The following is a 21,967-nucleotide window of genomic DNA, read 5'->3' as shown; positions in this document are numbered from 1 at the left end:
TATATGTGGGATTAAAGAGACTAAATGAAAAGATCTACATACGAGCTAAAATTACTTTTTGGAATAATATATAGTCTTTAGAAAGTATAGGTAAAATTATCTTTTAATAAATACTACACGTTAGAAATTATTTTCCTAGAATAAATATGTTCTTATTTATTGTGAGACTTGTATGTTAAGAGCATTTGCTTAAAAAAATAACAAACAAATAAAACTAAACTATGCATCATGCTGGGCTCTTTGAATTGTGCATATAAGTTTGATTTGACAACATCAATCGGATTTAAATTTAGGATATCTAAACTAGGAAATGAAAACTGAAATTAGAAGTAAAAAATAAATAAAAATAAACAAAGAGAAGGAAGCCTCGTGGCCGTCTCCCTGGCCCATCTCTCCTTTTTGCTCCTGCGCTAAATAGCACTAGGCCAGCCACGTTCTCTCTCCACATCTCCAATTTATCTTTTATTTATTCTCTTGTCGTGGCTTGCATCATCATGATGTCAACATGCAAGCAAGCCTGGATCCATCTTCTCCCTGGTGGCAATAACAGAACCACGGGGAACGGAGATCTCGCGGTAGCCATTGCTACATGTGATTTGCCAGCGCAACAACCGCTCCTGCTATGGAGGGATTCGGTTACCTCCTACCCTCCGTAGAATCCGCGCCTGCTCGTCCATAAATAGTAGAGCTCCTCACCTTTGGCCATGAGCGCTAGCACCTGGTGATTCATGCCAGGGAGATATAGGGGAGCCGCCACACCTGGGGTGTCTCCACATCGCTAGCTCTCCATAGAATATTGCCTGGAGCACATGGATGTCGATTTGCGCGCTAGCTCTGGTGTCGTTCCTGTGGCGCTGGTGGATGACAACCGGTGAATGTCGCGCACATCGTGGCCTCATCACGGGCGCTTAGCGACTGGAGTAGCCGATGTGCATGCGATCCTTCGTCGAAACAGATGCATTGCCGTCGGGATGTTGATCGTCGCGTGCGACGCTGTGGCATCCAAATCTACCGGTAAGAATTCCCCTATGGGTTTCGTCATCGTCTAAACTACGCACAGTGCATAGATCTCGTTCGTTCTTGAATTTCAGGCTGGGCTGACCGGTCCGCCGCTCGCCGGGGCCATGTCGCTGGCAAGCATTGCGCCGGCGAGGAAGGGTCTGTGCACCACCATGACACTAGCTGGGGACGATGATGCGCCATGGACCGTTGGATCGATTGCGGAGGGCACATATTAGATCTAGGCGTATAATCCTTCGGGTCGTTGATCGTTGATTCGATGGCTGCGATCGCGTTCTGGTTCGGTGGTAAGAAAATTTAATCGTGGCCCTTGATGCAGGATCCAACGGCTAGAATTAACTGATACCCTTTCGACCTGCGCGTTTTGCAAAAGAGACCTCCTATTTAACTATAAACAACCCGCAGTCCACACTGTGGGAGTTCTGAGTCTTGGTGTCTTTTGCGCAGAACCCCCCAGGGTTTCTGTTAAATAGTGGCTGCAGTCCAAGTAACTCAGAAAATCTATTAAATTAAATACAGAAATTCTTTTTAATGCAAAATAATGTCCCAAACTTAGGAAATTCATAACTTGATGAATTTAGCTCCAAATTGATTCATTCCAGTGGCATTAATTTTGTTTAAGTATTTTTCTACCTAGTACCTTTGTCTAACCATGAAACTTGATTTAAAATTATTAACATGAATAACTCTATTCTAGGTATTAAATAACTTCAGAAATTCCTAAACAACCGTAACTCCGAATTTAGTGATTCACGTTCCCACGATCTCATTGTGACGCGTAGATTATTATTATGCAATGTATTATTATGTTTGGTGTGATGTTAATTTTACCTATACCATGTTTGTCTGTATTGCTACGTTTAGCAGTGAGGACACGTGTCACCTGAAGAGCAAGTTGGTACCTGAAATCTCAAATCTCAGGCAAGTTGTGCCCTTGATCACTTCTTTTTACCCAGTCATGTTCTGATTAATCATAATGATCTGCATAGGTTAATTTTGATGGTACCCAATAGGTTACCCTAGTTTGATTATCTTTATACCTTGACTCCACTAAACTTTTTGGGTAGTACCTGCTATTGCTTTATGTGGTTTTGGGTATGAAGATTACACTATTCTTGATTACACTTTTTATTATCTATTTATTATTTATTGTTCATGTTAAGATCATTATGTTAATTGGAACATGGAGAACCACCCGGGAAAACAGTGCTAACACAAGGGTTTAATGGGACGCCCTTGGCTGATTAACTAGGAAAGCTAGTGGATGACTACCTTACCCGAAAGGGGCAGGGGCAGTAGGGGAGTGGTCAGTGTAGGGAGGTCCTCGGTTGAATTTGCTGCGATGGCGGTCAGGCGAGGGAATTCCTGCACTGGAGCTTCCTATAAACTATAGCGGGTTTTCTAAAGCTAGTGGAACTTTGTAAAGGCCTCATAGTGTTACCCTGCCTCGCCTCCTCGGTAGAGGTGTATGGGATTGGCCGTCTCTTGGTAGATGGGTAACATGACTTGTGGGTAAAGATGCGCAACCTCTGTAGATTGTAAAACGGGTATACTAGCCGTGCTCACGGTCATGAGCAGCTCGGACACTCACATGATTAATTTATGGAACTAAATTCAATTTGCCATATGCATTGCATCGCAGGTGATGTTGCTACTTTTGTTCTACTATTTAATTGGGTTGGTATTTACTTATACTTAGTAACTACTAATAAAATTTTGACCAACTTTAAAAGCAATGCTCAGCTCTAACCATCCTCTTTGGTAAGCCTTACACTTCACATGAGCTCCCACCTTTGGCGAGTTCATGCACATTATTCCCCACAACTTGTTGAGCGATGAACGTATGTGAGCTCACTCTTGATGTCTCATACCCCCCCACAGGTCAAGAACAGGTACCACAGGATGAGGCGCATGAAGGATGCTATGATGTGTTCGTGAGAGGTCTAGGTCGTCGTCTCCCAGTCAACTTTGGTTTGCTGGACCGTTGTCTCCTTATAATGTAATTATTTTTTTATTTTGTACAGAACTCCGATTATATGGTAAAGATGTGACATTCGATCCTGTGCCATCATTCATCATATGTGTGAGACTTGGTCACAGCACACCTGGTGATTATGTTCGCGCCCGGGTCTTGGTGCGCCCGAAACTCGGCTGTGACATAGACATAGTCTCCCACTTCAAAATTGAGTTCCCTTCTTCTAGTGTCAGCATAACTTCACTGTCTAGACTACGCTGCCTTCAAATTCTCTCGGACCATTTTGATGTTCTCTTCGGCTTCAAGCGAAATATCTAGACCGAACACCTGCCTTTCGCTAGGTTGGTCCCAATGCAATGGAGTTCTGCAATTCCTCCCATAGAGCGCTTCGAATGGTGACATCTTCAGACTTGCTTGATAGTTATTGCTGTAAGAGAATTCCACATATGGTAATCTCTTGTCCCAACCTATCTTGTCTTGCAAAGCACAAGTCCTCAACATATCCTCCAGAATCTGATTGGTTCTCTCTGTTTGACCATTTGTCTGCCGGTGGTAAGCTAAACTAAACTTCAAGTGTGTGCCCAAAGCTTCATGCAACTGCTGCCAAAAAAGAGAGGTGAACTGAGTGCCTCTATCTGATACTATCTTCTTCGGAACACCATGCAAGCACACAATCCGAGACATGTATAATTCAGCCAACACTGCACTGTTAAAGGTGGTCTTAACTGGTATGAAATGGGCCTCCTTTGTTAAACGGTCCACTACTACCCAGATAGAGCCATAACCAGTACGAGTGCGAGGCAAACCGACTATGAAATCCATTCTGATCTCATCCCACTTCCACTAAGGAATCTGCAACGGTTGCAACAAACCTGCCGGTCTCTGATGTTTTGCTTTAATCCGCTTACAACTGTCACATACAGCCACATACTCTTCTATCTCCCTTTTCATACCTTACCACCATAATCTTTTCTTTAGATCTTGGTACATCTTCTCAATACCAAGGTGTATAGAGTATGCTGTCTCATGAGCTTCCTTGAGAATCAGTTCCTGGATCGATTTGATGTCGGGAACACATAGTCTGTCCTTGAACCATACCACTCCTTCTACATCTTCACGGAAATCCATGCCTTTTCCATCTATGATCGGCTGGCGGATCTCGTTGATCTTCTCATCATCCTTCTGACCTTTCCTGATGTCTTGCTCTAGAGTGGGTTCCAACTCGATTGTCACCCCTTGAGTGTTGTTCAGAAATCTGAGACTCAATCTGTCGAACTCCTTCGCTAGCTCATACGGCATCGGATGAGCAGCCAACATATTGACTTGACTCTTTCTACTAAGAGCATCTGCAACCACATTTGCTTTGCCTGGGTGATAATGAATCTCCAGCTCATAATCTTTGATCAATTCTAGCTATCTTTGCTGCCTCATGTTTAACTCTGACTGAATGAATATGTACTTGAGGCTCTTGTGGTTCATGTAAATATCACACTTGTGCCCGTAAAGATAATGCCTCCAGGTCTTCAATGCATGAACCACGGCTGCTAATTCCAGCTCATGAGTAGTATAATTCTTCTCATGAATCTTCAACTATCGGGACGAGTATGCCACTACTCTCCCTTCCTGCATTAACACACATCCTAGTCCTATGTACGAAGCATCGCAATATACTGAGAATGGCTTGTCAACATCTGGCAGAATCAGTACTGGTGCCGTTGTCAACTTCTCCTTCAATGTCTCAAAGGACTTCTGGCATGCTGGGGTCCACTTGAACTCAACCTTCTTTGCCAACAAGGCTGTTATTTGCTTGGCAATCTTGGAGAAACCTTCAATGAAACGCCGATAATAACTGGCCATTCCGATGAAACTCTTGATTCCTCGGACATATTTTGGTGCTTTCTAGTCCAAGATAGCTATTACCTTCTTCAGATCTATAGTCAATCCATCTCGGTTTATAATGTGACCCAAGAATAGGACTTCACTGATCTAGAACTCGCACTTGCTAAGCTTGGCATACAGCTGACAATCTCGTAGCCTCTAAAGTACCTTCCTCAAATGCTCCCCATGCTCTTGCTCATTCTGGGAATATATAAGAATATCATCAATGAACACTACTACGAACTTATCGAGGTAGTCCATGAACACATTGTTCATCAAGTACATGAAGTAAGCTGGCGCATTCATCAAACCTAATGACATGACCGTGAACTCATACAGTCCATACTTGGTGATGAATGTTGTCTTCGGTATATCCAAAGGTTGGATCCTGAGCTGGTGGTAGCCTGACTTCAGATCTATCTTCGAGAACACACTGGCTCCTCTCAACTGATCAAATAAATCTTCAATTCTAGGTAGGGGGTACTTGTTCTTCATAGTAACCTCATTCAAAGCTCTATAATCGATACACATCCTCCTCGTTCCATCCTTCTTCTCCACAAAAAGCACTAGGGCTACCCAAGGCGAGGTACTCGGTCTGATGTAGCCTTTCTCTGACAACTCATCAATCTACTTCTTGAGTTCCACCAATTCTGGTCCGGACACTCGGTAGGCTCTCTTGGAAATAGGGGTGGTGCCTGGTATAAGCTCTATGGCAAATTCAACCTTCCTTTCAGGTGGCATACCTGGTAACTCCTTGGGAAACACATCTGGGAACTCTGATACTATATTGATAGCCTCTGATGGTTTAATCTCTTCAATATGGGCGGTGACTTGGTGACAACTTCCCTTTCTTGGTCTAGACAAGACCAACTCCACTAACACTTCTTCTCCTGATAGGGACACTAACTTCACCGTTCTCTTGTCGTAGCTAAGACTGGCTTGATACTTGGTTAGCCAATTCATCCCTAGGATGACATCTATAGTTGTATCCTAGTTACCCATAACTATTAAATCAGCGAGGAACTCTATCCCCCTTATTTGAAACTTTGCACTAGGGCAAAATCTATCCGTCTGGGTCCTTCCACCAACTGAACTAACCCTCATAGGTGGATACATGGGTGCTACTGGTATATTATGTGATTCTACCCATGATGCAGTCACAAAAGAATGTGTTGCTCCAGTATCAAATAAGACATTTGCAGGATGGTACTCGACTGAAAACATACCTAGTGCCACTCCTGGAGTATGCTGGACTGTGTCGGCCTCCAAGTGGTTCACCTTTCCATAATGGGCACGAGGCTGCCCATGATTGTTGTCTCCTTGCTGCATTGCATTCTGCCTGACTAGGGCATTAGGAGTTGGCTACTACTGAGCTGCTTTCTTTGGGCAATGATTCGCCCAATGGCCTTGTTCCCCACAGTAGAAACATGCACGACTTCCTCCTTGCACTGGCGCTGTTTGGTTGTTATGGTTGGTTGCTAGGGCAGGAAGACGGGCTGCCTAGTTGCTCTGACGCTGGTATTGATTTCCTCCTTGCTGGTTATTCTGACGGTACTGCTGATGCTGTTGAGCAAACTGCTCTGGTACTGATGCTGCTGGTTCTGACACTGATGCTGGTGCTGGTGTTGGTGACCTTTCTTGAGTGGCTGAGGTGGGTTGCCTGATTAGCGAGGACGGCTGCTACTCCCGGCCTGAGATCCACCAATCTTGCGTTTCCTGTCCTCCATCTCCTGACGCTTCCTTTCAGTCATGATTGCTCTGTCGATCAGATGCTGGAAGGTAGGGAAGGTGTGGTTCATCAGCTGGTAATGGAGGGGATCAACCAATCCTCTCAGAAAGCGGTACTGCCTTGTGACACCCCAGTGTCACCTAGGGTTCTTCCCTAAGCTAATCCAACCTATTAACACATGTAAATTCAGTAAAAGGGGGAACATCAAAGAAAATTCAGAACAAAGGTTTATAATGAATCTTCTTAAAGTCTCCTTAATCTTGTTATGAACTTTGAGAGAGAAAGACCCTCAACCCCTAATAAACCCTAAGTAAGCCAAGTTAAGCATAAAGGGTAATTCTGAGAAGTCATGGGGGAAAATGAAAAATTTTAGATATGATCAAATTACAAAGTTTTAGTTCATCAAATAACTAACAAATCATAGTAAGAGAGTTTGGCCATTTGGTCTTTTTAAAATTCCCAAATCAGCCCTTGAACCATGAACCCTTGGAGAAATTCAGATTTCTGAATTTCTGAAATTCATACCTCCTTTCAAAATTCAACTGCGTTCTCTGTTTTTCGAAACTCAAAACCAGGAGATCCAAATATCAAAGTTGTGCCAAATTTCCTTGAACACGCCCTGGAAAAGTTTGAACTCAAACCAAATTCGTTTGACATAGTTTTGGTGCAGTTTGACCTCAGGACCAGACATTCTGACACTAGCACCTTGGTGACGCTACAACTCCCTGTCCCTAGCCTAAAACCACGCGACGTCCATACACAAAAGACAAAGCAAGGTCAGGTGAACAAATCCTTCACAGCGATCTTGCCCAAATTCGCGAAGATTTGCACTCAACCAGCGCTTGAACTTGGGCAGAGGCAACGGGCACACGTGTTCGACCGTGGCTGACACCTCCGGTTCACGCCCGTTCGCGCACCCGCGCCTCCCAGTGCACGCCCACGCGTGCTGGCCGGTCCACGGTCGCCCGTGCACCGCGCCGTGCCTATAAAGCCGCCCCAAGCCTCGGCCATTCATCCCCTCGCGCTCTCCAGACTTGCCCAAGTCAGAGATCACCGGAAATCACCCCGAGCACGCCGCGCCACCGCCCGCCAAGCTTTCAGAGCTTCGGACGCCGTGGCCAGCCCACTCCAGTCACCCCCAAGTCACGTCCACGCTTCGGTTAGCTCCGCCATAGGCCCGTGAAGCTATCATTTTAATAAACAGAGAACTTAGAAAATTCATAACTTGATGAATTCTTAAGCAAAAGTTGTCAAACTAATTTTGCTAAATCCTGAATAATATGAGCTATCATTTAAAAATAATGAACCCTATGCTTTTTGTTCTAATTTTTAGAGTTTAAAATTAAAAACAGAAACTAACCAAACCTTGTTTAATTAAGGAAAATTAGTTTTGTTTCTGTGCTGAACCTAAGAAAATTTGTGGATGATCAAACCCCATTTAAGCACTGTTTAAAAATAGTGAGAACCCCAGTATTGAACAAATTAGTATAGATATTCATTAAAAGCCATTTCTGCCCAAACCTTAGGAAAATCAGAAGAGCCTTAGAACTTAATGACCAGTGGATGAAATTATTTTTCCTAGTTTGCTTAAGTAACAGAGAACCTAGGAAAAATAATGGGACCTCTAGTCCAGATCAGTTTTAAATTAAATGTTTTATTTAGCATTATTCTAATTAAAAATTGATTATTAGAATTACAAAACCAGAACCAAAATTGATAACAAAAATCTAGTGGACTTGTAACCACCAGAACCCCACTGCAAAAATAATAAACACCCCAGCCCATCATTTTAGGTAGGGTAAATAAATATAATATGATAATGAGTCATTTTCCAAATAAATCATGAATAACCCATAATAATACAATAATGGGAAAATAAAATTTTGCTAGGTCAATGATGAGATAGGCCACCAGAGAAAAATGCAAACCCATTAAAAAGATCCAAAATAATACCTATTGCTAATATTTTATAAGAAAGGCTATTTAATCCAATTAATGCATACCACCCCTTTCCTTAAGCAAAAAGATGCTAAACTTCAGAATGATTGCTCTTGCGCAAAATAGAAGAAAGCACGCCTGAAGCAGCAGCCTTGAAGACTCTGATGAATTTCTGTGGCTACCATCCCCTGGAGATGGTGATGCACCCCTTGGGACTCTTCCCTGTTGAGAAGAAGGATGACCCCATGTGGTGTAACCGCGTGAGCCATGTGAAGGATGTGTGGGCAATGTATCCTGACTTGGTTGGGAGGGTCACTGTTCAGTGCATGAGTGCGCTGTACCGCCTTCAGGCCCTTTAGAGCGACGCTATGGCACACCTTGCTAACATCGCTCAAACCTCCAAGCTCACTCTTGACAGTCGAGAAGATTTTGTGGTCGATTTATCCACCGAGTTGGTAGAGAAGGATCTGCAGGTGGAAAGGCTGAGCCAGCGCATTACCACCTTGGAGCAGCAGGTGGAGATCCGAGACAACACTATTGATGTCTTGGAGAACCAGCTCCACGATGTGCAGAGGGAACTCGAAGAAGCGAATGACCACCTGGACATGCACCACTTGGAGATGGAGGCCAATGAAGCCGGAAGCGAGGGAGAAGAGGCTCCCGAGGAGCTAGGACCAGCCCTTGGTGCCAATGGGACTACCTCCGCGATACCTCCTTCACCCGTATCTAGTGTCGCTTCCACCGCTCAGGGTTAATCAGTCACTTTGACACTTTTAGGCGGATAGAAACCTATGCGAGCTTAGTTAATGTCAGATTTTAAACTAGGCTTACGGGTACCTTTTCCCCTAATGTAACCCTGTGAACTTTTGGAATCTGTGGGATGTTTGTCACCATGTTATCTTCATTTCGAACCTAATATTATGATTATGGCATTTTTCCTTCCATGAGATAATACCTTGTCGTCCAGAATGGTGAATTGGAATAACAATGGCGCCAATCTCTGTTTTCAGATGGCAGCTAGGCGGCGTCGCGGGCATAACGAGCAGGTTGCCCCGCCACCTCCTCCAGCTCCCACAGTGCAGGAGATGATGGCCCAGCAGAATGAGATTCTGCGACAGCTCTTGCAGCGCCAGCCCCACCCTCAGCAGCATGGTGGAGGCCAGCATCAGCGACCTCCAGCAGCGGCAACCTACCAGGAGTTCCTGAGTAAGCACCCACCCTTGTTCACCAAGGCAGAGGATCCGTTGGACGCCAACGTGTGGCTCCGCGTCATTGAGTCCAAGTTTCCCCTCCTCACGGAAGATTGCCCTGATGAAGCCAAGGCTCGCTTCGCCGCGCAGCAGCTTCGTGGCCCTGCTCGGACTTGGTGGGACCACTTCCGTGCTATGCTCCCCGTTGATCGTGAAGTGTCTTGGGAGGAATTAAAGACTGCCTTCAGAGGACACCACATCCCAGTTGGCATCCTTGATCGCAAGTTGAATGAGTTCCTGGCGCTTAACCAAGGAACCCGCACGGTACTGCAGTATGTGCAAGCCTTCAACGACCTATGCCAGTATGCAGGGTACCATGTTGATTCTGATAAGAAGAAGAGAGACCGCTTTCGCAGGGGTCTTAACACCAAGCTGCGGGAACGACTCAACACTGTCAGGGCTGATAGCTTCAATGAGTTGTTCAACCTGGCTATCTCCCAGGAGGATTGCATTGTAGCTCACCGGACAGAGAAGAAGAGGAAGGCACCAATGGCAGCACCATCCGCTCTGGCCCAGAGGTTCCGGATTGTTTTCACAATCAGAGCAGGGGTTTCCAGCAGCAGGCAGGCAGATGGGTGATCAGGCCACCTCAGCAGCAGCAGTCGGCACCCAACCGCTTTCTAGCTCCCGCTCCAAGGAACAGCCGGCACCTCAGCAGCAGCAGCCGGCACCCAACCGCTTTCTAGCCTCCGCAGCAGCAGCAGTTCCGCCAGGGCAATGGGAACAAGTGTTTCACTTGTGGCAATGTGGGCCACTATGCCAAGAATTGTCCTAGGAACCAGCAGAGGCTGATGCCAGCACCAAATCAAGACAAGGGAAGAAAGCAGAAGGTACAAGTCAGGCAAGGGAAGCTCAACTTCACTACTCTGGAGGAAGTACCTGAGGAAGCTCCCATCATGACCGGTATCTTTTCAGTTTATAATCAACCTGCTTTAATTCTGTTTGATTCTGGTGCATCTCATAGTTTCATTAGCCAAAAGTTAGTGCTAAATGTGAACTGCCATTCTCTCACTCAAAAGGGTCATTTATGATAGTCACACCTGGGGGTAAAATTTCAACTAATCAATTAAACCAAAGTGTGCCTATTCAACTGGGAAGCCACATTGTCAAAACCACCCTTCTTGTTTTGGGTTTGGAAAATCTGGACATTATTCTGGGAGCTAATTGGATGACCTTGCACCAAGTTGTGCTTGATGTAGTCAGCCATACCGTGGAAATTAATTCTCCGTTCTGCGAGAACTTCACCTTAATTCTGCCCATTCAGGGTTCTACTCAGTCATGTGCTTTCTCTATGATGGAGTTACCTCTGAAGAAGATCCCAGTGGTCTGCGAGTATGCATATGTCTTTCCTGATGAATTGCTAGGAATGCCACCAGACCGAGATATTGAATTTGCCATCGAGTTGCAACCAGGAACGGCACCAATTTCCAAGAGGCCCTACCGAATGCCACCCACTGAGTTGGCAGAATTGAAGAAGCAATTGCAGGAGTTGCTAAATAAGGGATTTATTCGCCCAAGTACTTCGCCTTGGGGATGTCCAGCACTGTTTGTGAAGAAGAAGGATGAAAGCTTGAGGCTGTGTATAGATTACCGCCCTCTTAATGCGGTAACTATCAAGAACAAGTATCCTTTGCCTCGTATTGATGTTCTTTTTGACCAGTTGGTCGGGGCCAAGGTGTTTTCCAAAATAGACCTCCGCTCCGGCTACCATCAGATCAAAATACGAGCAAGCGATATTCCGAAGATGGCATTCTCAACCGGATATGGGCTATATGAATTCTTGGTGATGTCATTCGGGCTGACTAATGCACCAGCATATTTCATGTATCTGATGAATTCTATTTTCATGCCTGAATTGGAAAAATTCGTAGTGGTTTTCATTGATGATATCTTGGTGTACTCTAAGAACGAAGAAGAACGTGCCGGGCATTTGCATGTAGTGCTTCAACGTCTGCGAGAGCACCACCTTTATGCCAAGTTGTCCAAGTGTGATTTTTGGCTAAAAGAAATCAAATTCTTAGGTCACACTATCTCTCAGGCAGGATTATTTGTTGATCCTGATAAGGTGCAAGAGGTGATGAACTGGAAGCCACCAACGACTGTTCGTCAGATTCGGAGTTTTCTGGGATTAGCTGGTTATTACCGAAGATTTATTCCAGATTTCTCTCGAATTGCGAAGCCTATAACTGAGTTGCTGAAGAAAGAAGCCAAGTTTGTTTGGGGTCAGAAGTGCGAAGATGCCTTCCATGCGTTAAGGCAGCATCTGACCACAGCTTCAGTGTTAGCGCAACCCGACAACAACAAGCCTTTTGATGTATATTGTGATGCCTCTGGTACTGGACTAGGTTGTGTCTTGATGCAAGACAACCGAGTCATTGCTTATGCCTCAAGAGCACTCAGGCCTCATGAGCAAAATTATCCCACTCATGACCTCGAGTTGGCAGTAGTGGTTCATACATTAAAAATGTGGAGGCACTATTTAATGGGAACCCACTGCAACATCTTCACTGATCATAAGAGCCTTAAGTACATCTTTACTCAGGCTGATCTCAACATGAGGCAGAGAAGATGGCTAGAGCTGATCAAGGATTATGACCTGGAGGTACATTATCACCCAGGAAAAGCCAATGTGGTAGCAGATGCCTTGAGTCGGAAGTTGCAATGCAATTGTATTCTGATGGATTCTCGCATCAACACCTTGTGTGATGAGTTGAGAAAGATGCAAATAGAAGTGATTCCTTCTGGTGCTCTGTCTCACATTTCTGCCGAGCCAGCTTTGCAAGACCAGATCATCATGGCCCAGCTCAGTGACAAGGGAATGCAGATTATCAAGAAGAATCTCCATCAGAAGGTTGAGAAGTATAAATGTTTCCGCCAAGAAGAAAAGGGTGTGTTATGGTTCAAAAGCAGATTGGTGATTCCTAAAAACCAGGACCTCAAGAGGAAAATCTTGGATGAGGCTCATCTCTCCAAATTCTCTATGCATCCGGGAAGCACCAAAATGTACCATGATCTGAAGCCTTTGTATTGGTGGACCAGAATGAAGAGGGAGATAGCCCAGTATGTATCGGAATGTGACACTTGTCAGAGGATAAAGGCAAGCCACTTGAAATCAGCTGGAGCTTTGCAACCCCTATCTATACCTTCGTGGAAATGGGATGACATCAGCATGGATTTCATTGTGGGTCTTCCCAACACCTCTCGTCATCATGATTCAATTTGGGTTATTGTGGACCGACTGACAAAAGTGGCACATTTTCTTCCTATGCACACCACTGATAAGGCTCAAAAGTATGCAGAGTTGTACATTGACCGGATCGTGTGTTTGCACAGATTACCTCGGACCATTGTTTTTGACCGAGGAGCCCAATTTGTTGCCAGATTTTGGGAACAACTGCAGGAGTCTTTGGGAACCAAGCTAATCAGAAGTTCAGCTTACCACCCACAGACTGATGGTCAGACGGAAAGGGTAAACCAAATTCTGGAGGATATGCTGAGAGCTTGTGCAATCGATTGTGGCAAGAACTGGGATAAGCACCTCTCCTTGGCAGAGTTTGCTTATAACAACAGTTATCAATCTAGCCTAAGGATGTCACCTTTCGAAGCTCTCTATGGAAGAAGGTGTAGGACACCACTCAATTGGTCTCAACCTGGAGAAAGAGGAGTTTTTGGACCTGAATTAGTGACTGAAGCCGAAAGGAAGGTCAAACTAATCAGGAAGAATCTAGAAGCTGCTCAGGCCAGGCAGAAGAGTTACCATGATAAGAGAAGGAAACCTCTCCAGTTCAAGGTGGGAGATTTCGTGTACCTCAAGGTATCACCCACCAAGGGAGTGCAGAGGTTTGGAATCAAAGGCAAGCTAGCCCCTCATTACATTGGACCTTATGAGATCATCGAAGCATGTGGACCCATGGCATATAAGCTGAAGCTACCTTCAAAACTGTCTGCCATTCATAGTGTGTTCCATGTATCTCAGCTGAAGAAGTGTGTTCGATTGCCGACCGAGATCATAGCAGAGCCAGAATTGGAGATAGAACCAGATCTATCGTACCAAGAGTACCCCTCCAAGATTCTGGATTGCAAAGAAAGATCAACTCGGGCTAAATCGATCAAGATGTACAAGGTCCAGTGGAGTAATCACTCAGAGGAAGAAGCTACTTGGGAGACTAAGGAATTCTTGAGATCCAACTTCCCCGATTGCCTACCTAAGGAAACTGGTACGTAATCACACCCCCAACCCCTCCTCCTGCCCTTTGAATCTAAAATTCAGAAATATGATCTTAAATCAGAATGAAGTAATCATGAAACAAATTTAAAAAGGACTTCCTTCTGAAGTCGCAAAGAGAATGACATTCGAAGAGCAAATTGCCCTAATAACAATAATCACCCACTTCCTATAAGTCTCACCTTTCGCTTCACCCCGGGAGGACTCTGGCCCGAATCTCGGGACAAGATTTCTTTAAGGGGGGAAGGCTGTGACACCCCAGTGTCACCTAGGGTTCTTCCCTAAGCTAATCCAACCTATTAACACATGTAAATTCAGTAAAAGGGGGAACATCAAAAGAAAATTCAGAACAAAGGTTTATAATGAATCTTCTTAAAGTCTCCTTAATCTTGTTATGAACTTTGAGAGAGAAAGACCCTCAACCCCAAATAAACCCTAAGTAAGCCAAGTTAAGCATAAAGGGTAATTGGGAGAAGTCATGGGGGAAAATGCAAAATTTTAGATATGATCAAATTACAAAGTTTTAGTTCATCAAATAACTAACAAATCATAGTAAGAGAGTTTGGCCATTTGGTCTTTTTAAAATTCCCAAATCAGCCCTTGAACCATGAACCCTTGGAGAAATTTAGATTTCTGAATTTCTGAAATTTAGACCTCCTTTCAAAGATTAACTGCGTTCTCTGTTTTTCGAAACTCAAAACTAGGAGATCCAAATATCAAAGTTGTGCCAAATTCCCTTGAACACGCCTTGGAAAAGTTTGAACTCAAACCAAATTCGTTTGACACAGTTTTGGCGCAGTTTGACCTCAGGACCAGACATTATGACACTGGCACCTTGGTGACGCTACAACTCCCTGTCCCTAGCCTAAAACCGCGCGACGTCCATACACAAAAGACAAAGCAAGGTCAGGTGAACAAATCCTTCACAGTGATCTTGCCCAAATTCGCGAAGATTTGCACCCAACCAGCGCTTGAACTTGGGCAGAGGCAACGGGCACACGTGTTCGACCGTGGCTGACACCTCCGGTTCACGCTCGTTCACGCACCCGTGCCTCCCAGTGCACGCCCGCGCGCGCTCACAGGTCCACGATTGCCCGTGCACTGCGCCGTGCCTATAAAGCTGCCCCAAGCCTCGGCCATTCATCCCCTCACGCTCTCCAAACTTGCCCAAGTCAGAGATCACCGGAAATCGCCCCGAGCACGCCGCGCCACCGCCCGCCAAGCTTTCAGAGCTTCGGCCGCCGTGGCCAGCCCACTCCAGTCACCCCCAAGTTGCGTCCGTGCTTCGGTTAGCTCCGCCATAGGCCCGTGAAGCTTTCCAAGCCCTCGGACCCGGCAGAACTTCACCGGAAGCCCGAGATCACCCTCGCCGGACTTCGGTCGCCCGCCCCCGCGCGTGGACCGAGCTCTCCGGTAAGCCATTGTCAAATTCCTCGCACCCATGTCTTCCCTAGCACCCAGTGAAGCTCTCTGACTAGTTTGATTGATCAATTTCGCCCTGGATAGGCCGGACTCCTCGCCACCGACGAGCTCCCCCGTCTGCGCACGCGGACCGGCCGACTCCGACCATCCCAGACGGCGACCCGCACATTGTCGTGACCCTCAGGACCTCCCCTACACCCTCGGCCACCTCACCGGAGCAATCTCGCCGCCGGTAAGCCCCTCCACCCTTTCTTCCGCCGCTGTACTGTTTAATTTGGGGAAAGGACCTCGAGTTAGGATTAGAAGAATCCACGTGGTTTTCTGAGATGTCAATGACTCATTTGAATAGTAGCCCAAGGACTAGTATGTGAGGAAAACTTAAAACACCCGCCAGGGACCCGGTTGCAAAGAAGTTTTCCATTTAATCAATTCTGTTTAATCATTTTAATAAACAGAGAACTTAGAAAATTCATAACTTGATGAATTCTTAAGCAAAAGTTGTCAAACTAATTTTGCTAAATCCTGAATAATATGAGCTATCATTTAAAAATAATGAACCCTATGCTTTCTGTTCTAATTTTTAGAGTTTAAAATTAAAAACAGAAACTAACCAAACCTTGTTTAATTAAGGAAAATTAGTTTTGTTTCTGTGCTGAACCTAAGAAAATTTGTGGATGATCAAACCCCATTTAAGCACTGTTTAAAAATAGTGAGAACCCCAGTATTGAACAAATTAGTGTAGATATCCATTAAAAGCCATTTCTGCCCAAACCTTAGGAAAATCAGAAGAGCCTTAGAACTTAATGACCAGTGGATGAAATTATTTTTTATAGTTTGCTTAAGTAACAGAGAACCTAAGAAAAATAAAGGGACCTCTAGTCCAGATCAGTTTTAAAGTAAAATGTTTTATTTAGCATTATTCCAATTAGAAATCAATTATTAGAACTACAAAACCAGACCCAAAATTGATAACAAAAATCTAGTGGACTTGTAACCACTAGAACCCCACTGTAAAAATAATAAAACCCCAGCCCATCATTTTAAGTAGGGTAAATAAATATAATATGATAATGAGTCATTTTCCAAATAAATCATGAATAACCCATAATAATACAATAATGGGCAAATAAAATTTTGCTAGGTCGATGATGAGATAGGCCACCAGAGAAAAATGCAAACCCATTAAAAAGATGCAAAATAATACCTATTGCTAATATTTTATAAGAAAGGCCATTTAATCCAATTAATGCATACCATCCCTTCCCTTAAGCAAAAAGATGCCAAACTTCAGAATGATTGCTCTTGCGCAAAATAGAAGTTAAGAAAAATCAGAAATCTGTTGTTTGATATTTTTCAAATATAGTGGTAGTAGAAAGCACCCCTTTGGCTAGAAACTTTAGAAAATCCTAGTAAAATAACCAATAAGAATTAATGGCTAAAATTTTGTGCCAAGACATGTTATAACATCTAAATGCCAGCAAAAATAAGTCTTAGAGAATTACCTACTAATAATTGATAGTTGTAGTTCAAATCACCCCTTCTGCCCTAAAATTTGGTAATTTTGTCCAGAGAAAACTATTCATTTTTTGAACCCCAAATTTTGAGACAGAGAACTATACACCAGTACTAAGCCACTGTAAGTTTTACAGATTTTTTGGAAATTTATTAAGGTAACATGTAGTTCAAACCCACTCCAAAAACTTAAAGAGAATAAAAAAGAAGAAGGAAGAAATAAACCTCACTCCAATAAGTCCAACTTGAATTCTTGGCAATTCTCACTAAAGACTTTAAAAAGAATTCAGTGGAACCCCAAAAATAAACCTACCACTTAACTTAGCTAAGGTTGATCCAATTTACCAAGTATACCACCCAAAAGTCTCACATAAGTAAGGTTTAACTCTATCTAACTCAAGTAGATCATACACTATCAAAAGTTGAAATTACTAAAGCACATATCATATCATGCATATATCTTACGCATTGCATTCATTAGATTGTAATCTCGTCGACAGAGAGTACGTACTCATCCCCGAGCAAGGAACTGTCCAAGAGGAGGACCAGGAGCAAGCTTCCGAGGCTGCTATCGAGGATCTCCCCGCATCCCCAGCTATTGAAGGCAAGCCCCGGTTTATATGCATAACCGTATTATTATATGCTACTTTACTACACTTAATGCTTGTAGGATTGTAATGTGCACTTAAGTGTAGGGGTTGCTTGAAACCTCTAGTTGCATGAACTTAGGATTCCTTTTTGAGATGAATACTAGTATGCTAGGTCGAGTAGCTGCTTGCTAATCAGGATCTCGGTAGAAGTCGAGTGATTTTTCTAGCACTCGCGCGAGGTCAGAAATTGATTGTATTCATCTTGATAACGGGATCTATGTTAGTCTATGGACTTGGATCCAGGGAGGATGCCTTGACCATGAGACGGGAAAAAGGAATTAAGGATTAATGTGTGGATACCTGAGTCAAGCTTTTGAACGTACTAAGCACATGCCGGGAAAAATGGTAACCGGTAAACCTAGTACCTGAGTGAAGTCGGGCGCGGACTTTATCCCTCATGCGACCTGAGACTGGGTCTCCCATGCTAACTATTGGGACCATGCTTCGTCGCCGAAGGTCCTGCAGGAAGAAACAGCTTCGGCTAAAGCTGCTTATACATGATGACCGAAGCTACCATTCATGAAGCTTCGGCGTTATAGCATATCCGAAGATGAAGGATCGAACCGACTTAAAGATAGAATGACCTTTTGGTCCATAAGGGTCTGAGTCATTGTTGTAAACTTTTATAAGGGGTATGATTGTAATTCCTTACAGGCTGTGTCCTGTGCCTATAAATAGTGAACAGTGTTCCTTTACTGTTCACGGATTCCTGTAATTGCAAACACATTGCTCGGGAATTATTATCTGTCAAGGCAAAGGTATAAATGTCCCAAAACATTATGTTCTGATATTTTAGGTTCATATAATAAAATATGTGAATAATGTTACTTGTTTCTGATACATCTATCTTTAATGTTTCATGTTTTATATATTATTTCATATTATTTTGTAAGTCTAATCACGAAGGTGCGACCTTCGTGATATTCTGCTCATGGTCTTCGTCCGAAGTTCATTAAATCCTTGAGGAGATAATGCTTCAGCGGACGAAGGTCATTAATATTTAACATTTTATGTTTCCTTGTTCTTAATTCAAAGCATTTGAGAACAAGTCCCCAACATTGGCGCCCACCTCCGGTGAACTCACTTCCACTTTCCTCAGACAATGGCTTCGTTCAAGAACCAAGCTAGAACTGCTTCGGCTCCGAAACTGATTCTCCCGATAACAGGCGGTTCATGCTCAGAGCCGGCTAACAAGAAACAGAAGAAGGAGGCACAGAGAAGAGTACAACATGTAGGGGTACAAGGACCCTTCATCAAGTGAAGATGGTCTCACATTCCAATTACCTTCTCTCAAGAGGATCTTCAGCTCAAGGATTACCCACACAATGATGCTATGGTTATCTCTTGTGTGATCAAAGAATTTCTGGTCCATAATGTTTTGGTTGATACAGGCAGTGCAGCTGATATCATATTTGCTAAGGCCTTTAGACAGATGCAAGAACCCGAAGACAAGATCCATGATGCCACACATCCCCTTTGTGGCTTCGGAGGAAGGCAGATTGTAGCACTTGGAAAAATCACAATGCCAGTAACCTTCGGATTTATCAACAACACAAGGACTGAACAAGTTGTGTTCGATATTGTTGACATGGAATACCCTTACAATGCAATCATTGGTCGTGGTACTCTCAATGCCTTCGAAGCAATTCTTCATCCAGCATATCTTTGCATGAAGATACCTTCGGACCAAGGACCTATTGCCATTCATGGAAGTCAGGAAGCTGCCAGAAGGGCTGAAGGTTGTGAGCAGTACAAGTTTAGAAGGGAGAAAGCTGCTTCGGTCGATCAGCCGAAGCCCATGCTTTTATGTGAGGACATAGCAGAGCAGAAGGTGCTATTGGGATCCCAACTGTCTGAAGAACAGGAGAAAACCTTGATAAGATTTCTGTTCAACAACAAAGATGTTTTTGCATGGTCAGCTAATGATCTTTGCGGAGTCAACATGGATGTTATGGAACACTCGCTCAATGTTGACCCATTCTTTAGACCCAGGAAGCAGAGGCTTAGGAAGATGTCTGATGACAAGGCCGAAGGTGCTCGCAATGACGTGAAAAGGCTCCTTAGTGCCGGAGTTATCAGAGAGGTAAAATACGCAGAATGGCTGGCTAACACTGTTATGGTAAAAAAGGCCAATGGTAAATGGAGAATGTGTATTGATTTTACTGATCTCAACAAGGCCTGTCCGAAGGACGAGTTTCCATTGCCAAGGATAGATTCTTTAGTTGATGCAGCAGCTTCATCAGAGTTTATGAGTCTGCTGGATTGTTATTCAGGCTATCATCAAATTTGGATGAAGAAGGAGGATGAGCCAAAAACCAGCTTCATAACCCCTAGTGGAACATATTGTTACCTTCGGATGCCTGAGGGGCTCAAGAATGCTGGAGGAAGCTTCAGCAGAATGACAGCAAAGGTTCTTAATTCTCAGATAGGCAGAAATGTGCTAACTTATGTTGATGATATCATTGTAAAAAGCACGAAGCAAGATAATCACATTGCTGATCTGCAGGAGACCTTCGCTAATTTTAGACAGGCCGGTTTAAAGTTGAATCCAGAAAAATGTGTCTTCGGAGTGAAGAAAGGGAAATTTCTTGGCTGTCTAGTTTCAACAAAAGGGATTGAGGCTAATCCAAATAAAATCGAAGCTATCCTTCGAATGGAACCACCAAGTACAAAAAAGGGGGCTCAAAGATTGACAGGAAGACTGGCATCTCTCAACAGATTTATATCTAGATCAGCAGAGAGAAATTTACCATTTTTCGAAGTGCTGAAGTCAGCCGAAGTTTTTCAATGGGGACCAGTTCAGCAGAGAGCCTTCGAAGAGCTGAAGCAATATTTTATAGACCTAACAACACTAACTCCACCAACGCCAGGGGCTCCTCTGTTGTTATATGTGGCAGCTTCGCACTCAGCGGTAAGTGCATCACTTGTCCAGGAGAAGCTTGAAGGCCAAGTCAAAAAGCAAGCCCCAATATACTTTGTATCCGAAGTTCTTAGTTTATCAAAGAAAAATTATACAAAATTGGAGAAGGTGGTGTATGTTGTTTTGATGGCCTCCAGGAAGCTTCGACACTATTTTCAGGCATACAATATAGTTGTTCCTTCTTCACAACCGTTGAAGGATATTATGAGAAATAGAGAAGCTACTGGAAGGGTTGGAAAATGGGCTGCAGAACTCAATGAATTTTGTATTGATTATGTGCATAGATCTTCAATTCAGTCCCAAGCATTGGCAGACTTCATTGCTGACTGGACGCCAGGGGCTCAGGAAGAAGAAACGAGTAAAGATGCCGAAGTTTGGACAGTATTTTGCGATGGATCTTGGGAACCTTCGGAGCAGGAGCAGCTGTTGTGTTGGTTGCACCTTCCAAGTTAAAACTTGTTATGCAACAAGACTTGATTTCAGTTGCACAAATAACATTGCTGAGTACGAAGCTTTACTCCTGGGTCTTCGGAAGCTAAAGGCGATGGGAATCAGAAGGGCGGTTCTTAAAACTAATTCCTAGGTTATTTCTGGTCATATTGACAAAAGTTATAAAGCAAGAGATCCGAAGCTCAAAAAATATTTAGACACAGTCCAAAGGATTGAGGCTTCCTTTGAAGGGTTTTCTGTTAAAAATATTCCTCGTGGAGAAAATGAATATGCTGATTTATTAGCTAAGTCAGCAGCACAAGGGCTGCCATTACCTTCGGAAGTATTTTTCGAAACAATAAAAGCACCTTCGGTTGAGCTTCTTGAAAGAGCAGTCCTCAACATATCCCCTGTTTATAGTGAAGACTGGAGAACTGAGATCATCTCTTTCCTTCAGGGTAACTTTCTTTCAGATGACGAAGCTTATAACAGGAGGATAGAGGCAAGAGCTCGACCATATGTTATAATAGAAGGGGAACTATACAAGCGTGGGGTCTGTTCTCCGTTACTCAAGTGTTTATCCAGAGCCGAAGGTATAGAATTGATGAAGGAAATACACGCAGGCCTATGTGGATCTCACATTGGATCTAGGCCTTTGCTTGGAAAAGTTTTTCGTCAAGGATTTTATTGGCCAAAGGCAGCTTCGGATGCAGCAGAATTAGTGCAAAAGTGCGAAGGTTGTCAGAAATGTGCAAGAGATAAAAAGCAACCTTCGTCTTTAACTCAGTTAATACAACCCACTTGGCCGTTGCAAAGGTGGGCCTTGATTTGTTAGGTCCGTTACCACCAGCACAAGGAAACTTAAGATATGTTGTAGTGGCAGTGGAATATTTTTCTAAATGGATTGAGGCAAAGCCTTTAGCCACAATAACTTCGGTCACTATTCAAAAGTTTTTCTGGCAAAATATTGTTTGTCGCTTCGGAGTGTCGAAGGCCATTACTGTGGATAATGGGACACA

This window comes from Zea mays, chromosome 8 (assembly GCF_902167145.1).
Source record: "Zea mays cultivar B73 chromosome 8, Zm-B73-REFERENCE-NAM-5.0, whole genome shotgun sequence".
NCBI classification, from domain to species: domain Eukaryota; kingdom Viridiplantae; phylum Streptophyta; class Magnoliopsida; order Poales; family Poaceae; genus Zea; species Zea mays.
The sequence above is the reverse complement of the archived record's forward strand: the minus strand, read 5'-3'. Positions refer to the sequence as shown.